This window comes from Triturus cristatus, chromosome 4_2 (genome assembly GCF_964204655.1).
Source record: "Triturus cristatus chromosome 4_2, aTriCri1.1, whole genome shotgun sequence".
Taxonomy (NCBI): Eukaryota; Metazoa; Chordata; class Amphibia; order Caudata; family Salamandridae; genus Triturus; species Triturus cristatus.
Genome location: NC_140586.1, coordinates 122,059,418 through 122,076,444, shown reverse-complemented (window position 1 = coordinate 122,076,444; position 17,027 = coordinate 122,059,418).

The window sequence follows — 17,027 nt, the reverse complement described above, 5'->3', positions numbered from 1 at the left end:
TCCGTGTGAAGGTTCAGGTCACCTAGGACCAAGAAATGGCTATATTTGAGGGCCCAAGGTGCCAAAGACTGGTTTAAAGACTTCAGGAAAGACCCCGCTGAACCTGGCGGCCTATAGATCAGAGCACCCGTAAGGGATTGATAGGGTTATAGGGAGAAGATGAAACCTAAACATTCCTGTCCATCCGTATCTCCCAGAGTGATGGCAGTGCAGTCGAAATTCTGCTTAAAAATGATTGCCACCCCCCCAACTTTGCCTATGGAGCGGTCCTTCTTAAGTATTTTATAACCTTGCGGAATGGCTGCTGCAAGAGTTGGATTGAAGGACTCATTAGGCCAGGTTTCAGTTAAAAACAGTAACTCTGGTTGGGAGTCCTGGAGGGGGTCGAAAACCTGCATATCATGTTTCTGCAGGGAGCGAATGTTTCGCAGCAAAGCTGAGAAATCTCCTGTGTGCTCTCCCGACCGAAGTCCAGGATAGCAGCTGTCGGCAAGAGTAGGGGAATCCTCAGCTCCACCTGTAGGGGCCCAATTGTGACGTAAACATCTGTGTTCATCATTCTTCTCCCAATCCATGACATCTCCCAGACATGACATTTCTGGAGCTAATTTGCGTAGAGTTGCCCCATTATACACTAACCTCTGCTTCTTGTTGACAGGAAAAATAGCATAGTGGCTGGCACCGGCACCTCCAGGACGCTGACGGGCGCAGACGGATTTGCCGTAGGCGCCCCTTCGACGTGCCAGAGGTGCATTCGTACAGCGCGTCTGTTTAAATACATGAGGTCTAGAGCGCACACTGTATAATAATGGCGCCTCTCAGTGTCCCAGAGACATAAAAAAGGCTGAAAGAAAGCAGGGACCCTGTATTTTAGTTGCTCCCTCCTCCCAGCATCCCACCAGATTCAAACAACAACTTTTGCAGATAACAGGAACTATTTGTAGCAATTCTAAAACATATCAGGGTGAAAAATCAAATTAGGCGAGTACAACAGGGTCAGGGACTCAATAGATAAAAAGCAAGAGGAGGGGTGCGTGTCTCCCTTCCCTTAATTAAACAATGCTGCCCCAGGCTGCCATGTTTTCAAAAAAAATTTATTCTGTGGAAAGCCTGCAGGATTACAGCAACAATTGCCATTTTGTTTTTGTATTTTGGACTAGAGGGAGGGGTTCATCTTGGTCCTCCCCATGGGGCCTATGGGGTAGGGTATCCCTGCCCTTTATATCATTTTTTTAAACTTCAGGACAGGGGACTAATTCCTTGTGTACTGTAATGGCTGCCAGCCAATCAGACGGCTCTGTTTGTTGGGAGTCTGACTCCTGCAGGAGTGAATTGGCCCAACAGAAATTAACCTTCCTGGGCTAATCAGAACATTCTATTTTAGAATTATTGCTCCTACAAAAGTCTCTCGAGCCTCTTGTGCATCCACCCATCCAGATACACAAATATTTTTTACCCTTGATTTTTGTTAAACTACTGAACAGATTTACACCTAATCACAAAAAGCACAATCTGGGGACCAAGCTTTCTGCCAAATTTTGTGTAGTTCCATTCAGCAGTTTTTGCTGTGGCGCTTCTTAAAGAAGTCTATGGAAAATGCACGGTTTTGTTTGACTTTGGGGCCCCCCTTTTTTCTCGGCTCCTGCTTGACAGATCACCCGTAAACCTTCCAAGCACAAACTGGGTACAAAAGAGCACTTTTTCAGAAAGGTTCGCGGAGATTCGTCAATCAGTGTCAAAGTTATTAGCAACACATAAAATGCATTTCCAATGGAAATGCTGACTTAACCATAACTACCCATTGACCCCACTACTGGGTAATATATATAACTGTATGTTACTTAACAACTGAATAGTTATGAACTTAACTTACCATTCATTCTCAGCCTGCAATTCTGATCCAGGGCATGTCTCAAGTAACAGAAATTGCACTGGAAATCAAGTAAACTGCAAGGGATGGGTGATTTTGACAGACTGCTTACCACTTCAGAGTTCAAAACCTAAGTGTTCAATATAGAAAAACATCTGGCAATAAATCCACATCGGAGGCAATTCTCTACAAATATTCTACAAGCCACATCTCATTACAGGTAAATGGCAGGATCAGTGTGGCTAACGTTACTAAACAAAACTCTAAGTTCTCCAAAATAACATAGCAGAGGCTTTCCCTATTGACCATCTACCTGCCCTCAATGTCCTCTTCCAACTGCAGAACCAAACCACAGCACTAGCTTGATAACTTACTTTTTCACAACAGCACTGCTCACTGCTTAGAGTGTTAAGTTCATGTATCCGTGTAAGAAGATGCCTCTCCTGGTAATAGCCTGCTAACCAAGGCATTGCCTCACCAGATATCTTAGGTAGAGTGCAGAGCATAGCCACCTTTGGCTGATGTAGCAGATATTAAAGAGGTATTTGAGAGTTGAAGTAATGTCAGCTGCTGATGATCCACTCTGGGTGGTGTAACAATGATTAAAGGGGGAGACAGTGTACCAGTTCCACCAAAAATATATTTTCATGTGCCTCTCAAACTGATCCTGCAATTGTTATACAAGGACCAATACACACCTGCTGTAAAAACCTGCTTGCCTCAACTTTCAGAGTGTACATGGACTAACAATGCACATACAGGGAAGACACACCAATGAAGCACACAACACTATCTTAGAAAAACAAAACATAATGGGTGGAGTGCTTGAATAAAACTCAGCTGGGCATATTCACAAACTACACTTAGTAGTATGTTTAATAGTCCTCCAATAGTTCTTCTCATTTACTATAGTATGCAATTTCCAAACCGACACTCAGCGACTTTAGCCTCTGCCTCTCCTATCTTTTCTATTTGGAGATCTTTGTCCCAATTGTAGAGGTCTTCACATACATAGGTATATGTTTTAGTAGTTAATTTGGGAGGAACCTGATGAAATGGCTGGAAAATAAGGAATATTTAGTACTAAATGTTAGGTGGATGTTGAGGGGTAAGGAGGGGTTATTGGTGGACGTGAAAATATAAATACCCATCTACAAAAGAGTAAGAGCATTGCTATTGACACACTGCACTTTTAAATTTGCTTTTTAGATACAAACAGGATTCAGGAAAAAGCAGGGTACAACAAGAGTACCCATCAGAAATTGCAACACCAACATAACTCTTCTAAACCCACATCATCACTCAAAAGAAAACTTTAAGTAGCATACATTCACTTCTTTAGTATTACACTGTCATGTACTCTGAATGAATCTCAAAAAACTAGTTTACAAAGTATTGTAATCAGTATACTTCAGATACTACACATCATTAGTCAAAAAAGCATACAAAAAATGTCAGCAAAACACATTGTATAACAAAATAATTTGTGTACTTTAGACAGTGACCCCACCGCAAAAGAGTTCCATCAGTCCAGTCAGTTCAAGTTAATTAAAACCAAGGTCCCTGTTGCAAAGCAGAATTCCTGCCAAAGACCAAAATAAAACAAATATAATTCCCCTTTTGTAGGTCCACAACAGTGGACAATAAAAACTGCTGACAAACGTTCGTAAAAGTCCACTTTCATCATGACAATCTGATCAAAATTATGATAATTCGAATACTTGAGTCCAATCAATCTCTTAGGGGTCAAGAATTCCTCAATTAGCCCCAAATACTGAAGAGTCGTAAAAGGTTAATGGAAGGATCTTCACAAAAGCTGGGGCCCTTCCAATTTCATATAAAGTGATAGAGAGGGTAATCAGGGACCTGAGAAGAGGCCTGAAAGGTAAAACACCAAAGATATATCCGGCTCATGAAAAGGGGTACTAAGGAGTGGACTCGAATATAGTCCAAAGGATCTAAGACGAAAGATCAATCGGGGTACGCCAACAAGGTTGATATCCTAGAGCTCCTGGAGCCTGAAAGATAGAATCTCTTTAATTCTGCATGGAAATGGTATGGCCATCTCCTGAGGTAAAAGTTACTACAGACAGAATATTAGTAAATGTACTCCAGCATAAAATTGGAGTAGGTTCACCACCACAAATGACTACTCACAGGTACTTGAATACACTCCCATGAAAACAATGGAGTCAGAGGCTTAAAAATAGGCCTGGGCGGAGTTCTGAGGACCACAAAGTGACCCAAAGTTTCTGCGCTGTTCACGCAGATTTTTTGCACTAGGTGTTTGGCCCGTGCTGGAAAATCAACGTGAATGGAACCAAGTGCAGTGCAAGAGGGCACTGCTTCTTTCTGCCACTCAAGTAGATGTTCTACGGCAGCTACCTCAATGAGAACCGAAGGTTTCTCAATGAGACCGCCCACGTTGGGAAATCTCATCGGGAAGTCGTCTGGAGTAATATTATCCTCAGGAGAAATGGCGGAAAAAATAACAAATGCTCACCAACCTAACTATGGTTGTGAGTCAAATGGCAATGTCTCCAAAAAGACGGTTGAGTGTGCTAGAGGTGGGGGTATACCTCCTACTTTCTTTTGTGCCCTCACACACTCTTGCGAGTGTAAAGCATCATCATTGGGCAGTGCTTCTCGTGGGGGTGGCGCTGCAGTCCCTCACAGGCCCTACAAGAGGGCTCTTTGTTGGAGATCGTTTAAGGAGGTGCCATATTTGTGGATGTGTGGGATAAAGTGGTGAGTGTGGGTGATATTAAAATTACCTCTTGGTACCTAAATAGGTTTAATAAAGGTAAATTAAAAGGATAATATGATTTAGAGACTCTCCTTTGGACTGAATAAAAGGGCGGGACTAGTGTGTTCCCACCTTCTCTCAAACCGTGAATAAAAGTGTGTGATGTGCTAAAGATAAGTGGTGGTCGACATGTTTTGCGCAGTGCAAAGGTCCCTAATGGATCCTAGTGTGCTTCATCAGGACCGTGTGTATAAAAAGGGTACTAGTGGGAGTCAGTGAAAGACACCCTATACTACCACGTCATCTGTTGTCAGGTTATGTAAGACGTTACTGCGTCCGAGACAGGTGTTGTCCGTGTTCTCAACAAAACCGAACCTGTTGGAGACAGCGAAGGGACCAGAATCCACCATGATTGAGTGTGGAATCAAACAGTGGTTGTGAAAAATACGATAGTAATAAACAATGACAGTACCAAACTTGCGCGGTCCTGTCGGTAGTATAGGGCGCGTTATTAGCGTGTTTGAAGGACTAGACAACTAGATAGGGTAATGATATAGTACCTATCTACAGGAACCAGGACGGGTTCACTAAAATCCAAGTGAGGCAGAGTCTATGGTGGTCTCTTAACACACTGTAGCAGGTAGCAATAAGGAAATAGTAGGGGAGGTACATGTCAACACTGGACTCAGTGTGAATGTGGTAAATGTATGTGTTCAACCACATAGGGGGTGACGAGGACACGTTTATAAAAGTGTCTAGTTAGCGGGAATCTGATCGCTGGGATAAAGATTAAGGAAATGATGGCCGCGTAATACTAAGGGAGGAGTAAAAAAGTATGTGCAAATCCCGAAAACAGTAAGACTAGAGCTGCCCAGAATGTTGAACTAAGCTGGCCGCATACCAGGGAGGGCAGGGGGAAAGAAAGGGGCTCAATGAGGTCCAAGGTGGGAGGTGCCAGGGTGGAGGCATGCGTCCCGTGGAATCGCAAGGAAGTGGAGCCAAGTCCGGTCCGTTTGTGTTATGCAAAGATAGGGTACACGGAGCCCGGGTGATTAAAAGTATCCAGGAATGCATATACATCATTTGCACATTTGCCTGTGCCCTCTACCTCAGACACTATTACAGTTACAACTGTCTGTGAACATTTGGCACATATGGCAACCCACTGGTTAAAGTTCCACATGCTAGTGGGTTTGAACACTACTACGGTGGCTCAATGCAATTCATAGCCATCCGTGTAAATTATTATGTTTTGCATCCAAATTTATAATTCATTTTTTGCAGTTTTGAAATCTGTTGGTAGTTATTATTGACCTTGCTGTACTATTTTGTATCATACACCTGAAAACCATAAAAGTGGTTACAAAACTATGATTTGTTTTTTTAGAATACACCTACTCCAAGAAAAAATGATTCTTGCATTTTTCATTTTTTTTTCTATATATACATGTGTTTAACTATTTGAAAGTTTTCTTATATGTATATTGGTGTTTGAGGGGCTGTATCAGTGTTTGGCTGACTGTGTTATTGTGCCTATGAATATGTAATTGGGAATGTTTTTTTTGTGTGAAAAGTTTATTGTGGTTTTAAATCGTCCAGGATCTCAAAAACAGTACAATTACAGCAGAATCACAGTACAGTGGAACCGTTCAGAATCAGAATACAGCATAGACATAGCAATGTGCTCATTTGCAAATAATCTCAGTTGAATGATAAACATTTAAAGAAATGAAATGATCCTGTCAAAAAGAATATGGCAACATCTGAAATCTGTTTTAGTACACATAGCACTGCGTTCGGCTTCCAACAGGTGATTAACAGAAAAAAACCAGAGCACTGAACTTCTAACTTTAAACCCCCAGGTCGCAGACATAAAAATTGTCCCCCTCCTTCATGTATCATTTGTCTAGCTCTATCTTTTGACAGGTGTGATACACTATTCCTGAGCTAAGATTGCCCTCACGCTGTCCCCCCATATTCGATCCATCTTGGTCAGGTGGTATTCCCTCCGACATTTGCATAGTGGAGACCTCCCCCACAGGAACCTCCGAGATCATTAGATACTGCCTCCCTGGGATGACGAAGGTACACCAGTGTATCATCAGCGTACATCGACACCACATGCACCTTTGGACCCATCTGAATGCCCCATTGCACCATCTTGCTTCTAAGTGTAATCGCCAAAGGTTCCATCACAAGAGCGAAAAGGAGCAGCGACAGTAGACAACCCCGCCGGGTACCTCTCTGAAGCTACAAGCTATCGGATACCTGGATGCGAAGGCGGACACGAGCGGTTGGTTTAACATAAAGCAGTTTCAACCAGCTCAGATATTTGTTCCCCAGTCCCATTCGAGCAAGTACCACCCAGATGTACTCCTATTCAACAGAATCGAAGGTCTGTCGAATGTCTAAGAGACAAGTAATGACAGGATGCGGACCTGTGTATAGCTGAGCACTGTCCACGAGGTGTCTAAACTGACACTAAGCAATTTAATTCTTGATATTTGTTTAATTTTCAACAAGGAAACAAAAAGGTTCATTGAATCATTTCATTATGTTCATGTGTAAGACAACAAATAAGGTAAATCCAATATATACCAGGACAAAATCATAAGCTGTATGCATCAAACTCATTTACATACAGTGTTCATGTATAACGTAACTTCAATACATTTGATGTCACTGATTCAATATATAACATGGTTACAACACAACAAAAAATAGAATGCCCAATGCATTTCGGAACCACTGTTCCTTCGTCAGGGGCCAATCTGCGGAAAAATAAAAAATAAAACATTTCATTGTTTAAATTGTTTGTTTAGGGACTCAATCTCTGGCAATCAGTTGTGTAACAGTCACGCCTCAAAACAAGTTACCTGTGTGTGTGTAATGTTTATTTTCTGTTGAGTGAGGAATCTCGTGATTCTGTAGATGTAAAAGATGAACCATATGGGGTTAATCTAACAACTGGGACCTATATTCAAGGAAGTGAACATAGATATATCATGACGCGATAGATACAAGAGCTTACCTCTATCAAGCTACTTTATGGCTCTGTGTGGAGAAAGTAGAACATGTCAACTGACAATGACGCGAAAAATTGTAACGTTTGCAAGTTGAGAAAGACAGGCCGATATGAACTGGTGTTGGGCATTGAAAATGCCTAAAAGATCTTACCTTATGTTTAAGTGTATAATAAGCTGTAAAGACAAGAGAGGAAAAAGAAAACCGGGGGTTTACCAACCTTATATCTTGACCTAGAGCCGCTTTTTTAATTTTCCCGGTTTTCTTTTTCCTCTCTTGTCTTTACAGCTTATTATACACTTAAACATAAGGTAAGATCTTTTAGAGGTAAGCTCTTGTATCTATCGCGTCATGATATATCTATGTTCACTTCCTTGAATATAGGTCCCAGTTGTTAGATTAACCCCATATGGTTCATCTTTTACATCTACAGAATCACGAGATTCCTCACTCAACAGAAAATAAACATTACACACACACAGGTAACTTGTTTTGAGGCGTGACTGTTACACAACTGATTGCCAGAGATTGAGTCCCTAAACAAACAATTTAAACAATGAAATGTTTTATTTTTTATTTTTCCGCAGATTGGCCCCTGACGAAGGAACAGTGGTTCCGAAATGCATTGGGCATTCTATTTTTTGTTGTGTTGTAACCATGTTATATATTGAATCAGTGACATCAAATGTATTGAAGTTACGTTATACATGAACACTGTATGTAAATGAGTTTGATGCATACAGCTTATGATTTTGTCCTGGTATATATTGGATTTACCTTATTTGTTGTCTTACACATGAACATAATGAAATGATTCAATGAACCTTTTTGTTTCCTTGTTGAAAATTAAACAAATATCAAGAATTAAATTGCTTAGTGTCAGTTTAGACACCTCGTGGACAGTGCTCAGCTATACACAGGTCCGCATCCTGTCATTACTTGTTTCTTCACCCAGTGGGAGAGGACAAACTCCCACATAGCTGATGCACCATTATTTTCACTTTGACGATCTTGAATACGTTGATTCAAAATTTGGAGTGCTCCCCTTTACTATTATCGAATGTCTAAGAGACACAGGGCCCAATCCGCCTCCGGTACATGCCAGACATTTGCCAGCCGCCGTAAATTATGCATGGTGTTCCGGCCGGGGATTAACCCAGCCTGGTCTGGATGAACCAGACTACCTGTCTGGTTCATGCCCCATCAAGTACACAATTGAAGTCTCTGAAAAGAAGGGTCTCAGCACCCATGTACGGTGTTGCCACTTTCAAGACTGCTGGGTAAAATTCGGGACAATCCAAGTTGGGTGCGTAGACATTGATTATGCACAGTTCCCTCCCTTCCCATTTCCCAAACAGGATAACATACCGCACATCAGGGTCTAGAACATGTTGAATGTGCTGGAATGGGACCCCCAGTGCCACCCACACTAAAGCCCCTTGTGCAAAACAGGAATATGATGTGGTATAGGTCTGTCTCCTCCATCATTTACGTAAGCTCATTATGGAGCTCCCCCATATGTGTGTCTCTTGTAATCCCGCGATTGCTATCCTATATCTCTTCAGGAACGCATGTATTCTGCGGCACTTATCCAGGGCTGCCATCCCTCGGACATTCCAGTTAAGAAACTTTAACGTTTGTACCGTCATGGTGATATATCCGTAAATGTCCGACGTGTGCCCCTCCCTCTCCAGTGTATCTCTCCTGTCTGTTCCAGGATCCGTGCATCATGGAGTGACCCTTTGTGACCCCAAAACTTCCCCAACAAACAAACCAAGTTCTAACAACTAAACCTTTACATACCCTTCGCCCACCCATGGGCAGTAGTATAGCTCTGTATATGCATCCTGCGATTCCTATAAGAAACAATATACACCGCCCCATACCTCCCCCTCCCTCCCTCAAACTCTCCAATGTCCATGCATCAGACCAAGGGCCTCGGCCCGATCTAGTCCTGTCAGAAATGCCAATGGAGATAGCCATTGAGTGCTGTGCAAGAAAACCGGTGATGTCCGGGCGCGAGATTGCTCTCCAGCTTCCCAGCGTCCCTGGTCTCTAGTGGGGGCACCGCTAGTCAAGCGGCCGCCCTTGCTCCCAAACCATTTGTGTATCGGCATGTCTCTCGACCCACACTTTAATTTGAATCTAAGGTAAGACAAGAATTAAAATTCCATACCATGGAGGTCAAGAAACCACACCCACATTTAAGATTATATGTCTCCCAGGAACCCAAAAAGTGATTACTCAAACCAGGTTCTGGAGACCCCATCCCACCAATCGCACAAATGTCAACTTATCTGTACAGTTCATCCTTTAGTGTTCAACAATTAAGGTCATTCATGACCGCTGCCTAGTCCTCCATCTTCCCGTGCTATGTCTGGCGTCGTCTCCACTGAATCCGGGACTACCTCCGAATCCAACGCCTGTAGTGTACCATCCCAGAAGACCGTGATATGGCCCAGGCTCATCGTTCTCTTTTTCTGTGTTTGCCGTGTAAGCTGTCTGTGGCCCCTCACAGAGGATTGCGAGGAAGGCATCCCGGTGGAGCTCATGGAAGGGACCAGGCGTCTCCCATCCGGAGCCCTGGCATCCAACCAGTCTCTCACTTCCTCCGCTGAGAAAAAGAGCAAGGCACGACCTTCACTTTCCACCCAGAGTTTCACTGGGAACATAAGACTATATTTTAAGTTCAAGTCTCTAAGCCGCCATTTAACTGCGATGAAGGACTTCCTCTGTTCCTTGACCCTTTGTGTATAATCCAGATACACTGTTATGGAGTGTCCCTCGAAGAACCGTCGTCCGCTGCGAGAAAGCTGGAGCAACAGGTCCCTGTCTCTAAAGTTGAATACCTTTGCAATGATAGCTCGAGGGGGTGCCCCAGGCCTGGGGGGGGGGGAGGGGGGGGCGGTGCGCCATCGCTCTGTGTGCTCACTCAACACTGAAGAACTTCGACAACTGTTTAGGAGCCATTTCTTGTGTGATCCAGTCTTCCAAAAACAGATCCACAGCGGGGGCCTCTGCTTTTTCTGGAAATCCAACAAATCTGAGATTCCTCCACCGTGACCGACCATCTGAATCTTCCCCTCTGTCATCAAGTTTAATCACCTGACGTTTCAGTTCCACCACCGAGGCACTAAGGTTCTTGATTTCTTTTTTTAATGCTTCGGTGTCCTTCTCTGTGACTGTCACTCTGTCGGAGATCACATCTCAGTAAATTGACATCAATGGCCACAGCATCAATCTTTCTAACCATCTCGTCCCTGGACGACTGAACAGCACGGATAACATCCATCAACGTCGTGGCATCCTCCACTGCTCCCTCTAGTGTGCCCTTGTCCATTGCTTGATCTTAGTTTCTGTTCTCTGGGCCATGGGCTATCGGCTGGGCATAATTCGATATTTTATTGGATTGCGGTTTCGCTGGTTTTTCTTTCCCCATATTGCTCAGCTAACTGCGACAGAGTGTGTCCTGTTTGCCTCGCTCCATCGGGAGAATACCAAAAGTGTCTCTCCCCAGCGAGTCTTTGACATTTACCTTCAAGAATTCGATCGGACGAGCGGTTTCCCCCCACTGCACCATTCTAAAGCTGACCTAAACTGCCCGTTAGGTTGCCATTGTGTATCATTAGTCCTGATGAAGACCCGCATGATGATCTAGGATCGCTTTTATAGGGTTGAAACGTCGACATTCTTAAGGCCCAGTCTAAGACCTTGTTTCACAACGAATTGAATTGATCTAAGGAAACACTGTCATTTGTCTATTCTTATACTGGCCTGTTTTACTATGTATATATACTGTTTCTAATCACTGTGTATATATTACGCACTATCTTTGTCACATATGTCACTATGTCACTTTTTCACAAATTCACTATAATGTTCACAACTTTGGCAACCTTCTTTTGCTAAAAAAAGAAATATATGGGTGTGAATATAAATGATGTAATTTATATATAAAGAATATCTCACCACCTGATATATTTGACTCCACACAAGTTTATGCGTTTTTGTTTGTTTAGCATTTGTTCTGTCCAAATGTAATTTATTTTTTCGTCAATTTATATATGTATTTTTTCTGTTGAAAGTATTTGTCAAACAAAGTAATTGTATGATCTCACCCGACAGAACCACTGTTTTTCATATAACTTATACCCAGGTTCTGAGGGACACAGGGTCACCCCATTGCTTATGAAACGTCTATATATCACAGCATACTTATAAATCACTCTGTCAATATATGACAGCCTATGTAAGGGGGCGTATAGGTTTTTTAAAAAGGTATATGAGTAGCTAAATCAGTCATTGAGTATTTTTACACATGCATATATGCTTCTCTACATCACTCTGTAACAGTTATTTCTGCATTTAGAACTAGCTCTATATCTCCATGAGGGAATCACACAATGTATGTTTGAGAGTCTCAAAAACTATTTTACTCCAGCATGTCACTTACTGCTTAGCTATTCTAGTATGCTGATAATAATCAGCTCTGTAAAACTGAAATTTGGTGAATAACTACCTGCTTGTGTTTCTCATTGTTTTCACAATATGCACTATACATTTATTTAGTGTAACTAGTTATCTACATATACTTCTAAAAACACATCATTTTTTTAGCACATTGATAAAACAACTTTTGACACTCTTTATGAAGTTTACCTTCTCGTTTGCTGATCTCTGTACGTTTCCTTATTATCTTCATGTACCCTCCATTTTATATTTAATTTTAGTTTTGTATACATCATAGACAGTTTCATGCACCTTACATACACACATACCTTTTCAAACACATTTTTTTAAACTACACCCTAATTCAAATTCCAGTTAAATGAGTTTATTGGGCTGTCATTTCTTTTACCAGTATCAGTTAGAATCTCTTCTCACTGAAAATGTGAAATCTAAGCATAAGAATGGAACACCACTCTCATACAAAACAAACATTAATGCTAACCTTTTCAACTTTGCTTTCAGGGTTACCTAGCAGAAAACAAATCACAACCTTCCTTTCATATTTGACTTATGTTATACAACTTCTCATTGGTCATTATAGTTAACCCTTTCTAACACTCCCTTTCTATAACTCCAAGCCAATTTGGTAGGAGTTATGGGCACATTCACAAACCTGCAGTGGCGCTCTGCACAGAGCTCCGTGAAACTTTGCGGTGGATTCCCAAATCTATAGGAGAGTCCGTTAATGCATTTAACATTGTACTACTACAAGTTTGCATCTACATTTTACTTTACAAGAAAGTACTGATTTAGAAAATAGGCCCTCCATAATAAGCAACATGTCTAAACCACTCTCCTTTTACCTTCGAAAGTACAGTCTGGTTAGAGCCCTTTCCCCCACACTGTTTTAGGTTAGTTTCCATAGCAACCCCCTTTGGAACACTCTCTTGTACCAGTAGGTCAAAAGTTCACAACACATTCTCACAGCAGCATAATAGCTTCAAATTCAACTGTAGCAGGTGTGGTTGGCTGGAAATGTAAGCATATCCAAAAAAGCATAGCCAATCACAGATCTACTTACTTTCTGCTGAAAATGTTTACCTAATTTTAGCTACCTGCATATTTACACCTTCAAATCAAATCACTTTTTTAAAAAAAAACTGGTCCCCTCCTCCATTTTAACTACCTTTTATTTTGAAAACTGACTCCTTCAGTGCCAGCCTTCTCCTGTGTGCTACTCATCATTCCCTTCAAAATGGTTAGTGTGTGGATTGTGGGTCATAGCTTTGTGTTTTGGGCCAGAGAGTGTGCTAGAAAGAGTAGCATTGACAGGGACTTGGGTTTGCCTAATGTGGGCATTACTTTGTTGGCCAGAGAGGTTTAATGTGGCCTCAATTGCTGCCTTTGTTTAAAAGATTGTGGATTGCCAACATCCAGACCTCATGATTGTGCACTGTGGTGGCAATGAGCTAGGCACACTTACTGGGGTAGGACTGGAAATCCTAATAAAGGACACCTTTGGTCAATTAATGGCACTTTACCTCACACTGCCTTGGTGTTCTCTTACATTTTCCAAAGGCAGAAATGGAAGTGGTCAAACACATTCTGTCCACAGTGAGACAAAGCCAGGAAGCATATCAATTAAACTGTTTCTGCATTCCTCACAGACCATAACATGGGCTCTATATATAACAACAATTTATGCTTTGACATGGACGGTATATATAGAAATAATGGAGTTCATTTCACAGAGAAAGGCATAAGGGTGTTCCTCAACAAACTAAAAACGGAATCCTGTTTTATGTGTAGTTACCATCTACACACAATAAACACAAAGGCTCTTCTCAGAGCCACTCCTTTTTTCCAACACTAGCTCATTTTCTTTTTAAATTCCTTTTTCTTTTTTCTTATTAGAATTTGTGAATCCACAAACCAAAAGCGTACATTTATACACAGCTGCACATTTAGGATTTGCAACTGTGTGAGTGTGTGTGGCAAATGTGAGTGCCTGAGTATGCCTCTCAGTCGGCATGCGAGTGTCTAAGTGGGTCTATGAATGGGTGCATGACTGTCTCTCTGTGAATGGGTATGAGATTGCCTGACTGGGTCTATGAATGGATGTAAGATTGAGTGGGTCTGTGAGTGGGTACATGAGTGTCTGAGTGGATCTGTGAGTGGCTTTGAGAGTCTAAGAGTGGGTGTGTAAATGGGTGTAAGAGTGTCTGCGTGTGTCTCTGAGTGGGCATATGAGTGTCACAGTGGGCCTGTAAGTGGGTGTGAAGGTGTCAGAGTGGGTCTTTCAGTTGGCATGCCAGTGTCTGAATGAGTCAGAGTGGCTGCATTAGTGACTCAGTGGGTGTGTGAGTATTTGACTGGGTTTGTAAGTGGGTGTAAGAGTGTCTGAGTGGGTCTGTGAGTATATGTGTGAGTCTGACTGGGTTGTGAATGAGTGTGTGAGCATCTCTGTGGATCTGTGAGTGAGTGTATGATTATCTGAGTAGGTCTGTGAGTGGGTGTGAGAGTGTCAGAGTGAGTGGATATATGAGTGTCTGAGTTGGTCGGTGACTTGGTGTGAGGGTTTTTGATGCAGGTGTGAGAGTGTCTGTGTGTAAGTAACTGTGAGAGCTTCTGCATGGCTCAGTGAGTGAGTGCTTGAATATCTGTGTGGGACTGTGACTGGGTGTGAGAGCAGCTGCGTGGGTCTGTGAGTGAATGCGGGAGTGTTTGTGAGAGACTGTGACTGGGTGTGTGAGTGTCTGTGTGGGTCTGTGAGTGGGTGTGAGAGTATCTGAGTAGGTCTGTGAGTGGGTGTAAAGTGCTTGTGTGGGTCTGTGAGTAGGTGTGAGAGTGTCTGAGTAGGTAAATGAGTGGATGTGAAAGATCCTGCATGGGTCTGTCAGTGAGTGTGTGAATGTCTGTGTGGGACTGGGACTGGGACTGGGTGCTTGAGTGTCTGTGTGGGTCTATGACTGGGTGTGAGAGCAGCTGCGTTGGTCTATGAGTGAATTTGTGAGTGTTTGTGTGAGACTGTGACTGGGTGTGTGAGTGTCTGTGACTGGGTGTGTGAGAGTGTCCGAGTAGGTCTGTGACTGGGTGTAAAAGTGCCTGTGTGGGTCTGTGGGTGGGTGTGTGAGTGTCTGAGTAGATATAAGTGGATGTGAGAGCACCTGCATGTGCTTATATGTGAGTATCTGTGTGGGATTGTGACTTTGGTGTGTTAGTGTATATGTGGGTCTGTGAGTTTATATGTATTTCTTTTAATGCGCAGTGGTATCTGTGGAAAGGGTGCAGATGTACGCGGGGGCCACACTGAGCCCTGCAATGGGGTCACAGTTCTCGCACATGGCAAGAAAAACATTTGTAGGCAATTTCTTGCCCATCATACCTACTTTTGACGCCTATGTAACATAAAAATGGGGTTAGGGAACCTCTACACTGACCCCTTGATATAAACTGTAGCCTGCATTTTAGCCCCAGGGACCATTTCCTGATACATAAAATGGTGGCTTCTGGCAGCCAGTCAACCAGGGCCTTGCTGGCGGCATGTGACTTCGCGCATTCCCAGCGGGGGATCCGCTGAGGGTCCACGTCCCTAGATGTACAAATTTGTTTTTCCTTTAATACATCAAAAACTACTGAACGGATTTACACCAAATTACAAAAAGGGCACTTTCTGGACAAAGAGATACCTCTCTGCCAAATTTGGTGTAATTCTATCCATCAGTTCAGGCTCTTGTCGAGTTCAAAATCCCTATGGGAAATAGCTTGGGAAACACACATTTTTTTAAACCCTCCTTTTTCTTGCCCCACGCTTTATGAATCACTCCAAAACTTCCCATGAACAACTAAACAGAGTGGGGTACTATTTCTGGAAAATTTCATGAAGATGCGTCAAATAGCTCTAAAGCTATAAGTAAGTCAAAAAGGGTGCTGCCTTGGTTGTCCGACCACCCGATTGGGATCATGGTGGGAACTCAGCTACAGGACTGCAACTGGACCACCACGGCGTGAAAGCCAGAGGCCAGATTTGGAGGCAATCCCGCCAAGGTTCCCACTGTCCGGATTACAATCTGCCCTTCCTTCAAGCTTTTCATGGCAGGGACAACGCCATGTGCTAGTCGGAGGAAAGGCACAAAAGAGATGAAAACTCACAATTTTTCAGGGTTCACCTTCATAACCTGTGTTGGATGCCATTATCCAGATCCCTCCTGTGCTGCTGCCACCAGATCTTGATGATCTGCAACCCCGTTGTAACCAGATGCAAAGGTAGGCTTCACCGTCACTTCTCCTATATAGTGCATTGTAACAGTTCGTTCTATATAACATACAATAAAACATGCAGTACACATGACCTACATATACATTACAACACACACACAACATATATATGTGTTTCAGATATACATACACATGTTGCACTTCCCTATCTCTCCAGCAGCGAAATGTCACTCCGTCGGGACACCGCCACCAAAAGACTGCCAGCCCATTAGGAGCTTCATAATACGGTGGGCAGGACACCGCCAAGCCGTAGGTCTTCTTGGTACCGCTGACTCGACGGTATGGGGGTGAGACCGCCAAACTGGTAATCAGCCCTAGGTCCTAACTATAACTACCACTGGTGACAGCCACATATTACATCATTCATGACATTGTCAGTGACATCACTGATGGCATCACTGATGACATCATCCAGTGAATGTGTGTTTCTGAGAAGTTTAAATATGATATATATATATGTATTTGCCAAGGTGTATTGAAGAATGATTGGGTGTATAAGTGCCTGAATAAATGATTAAGTAGGTGTGTGAGTTACTGTATCAGTGAGTGATTAAACATGTCTTACTGAATGCATGAGTTAGTGACTAAATTGTGTAAATGTCGGTATCAGTCTGTCTGTTGGTGTGTAAGTGGCTGCATCGGTTGGTGAGTAGTTACATG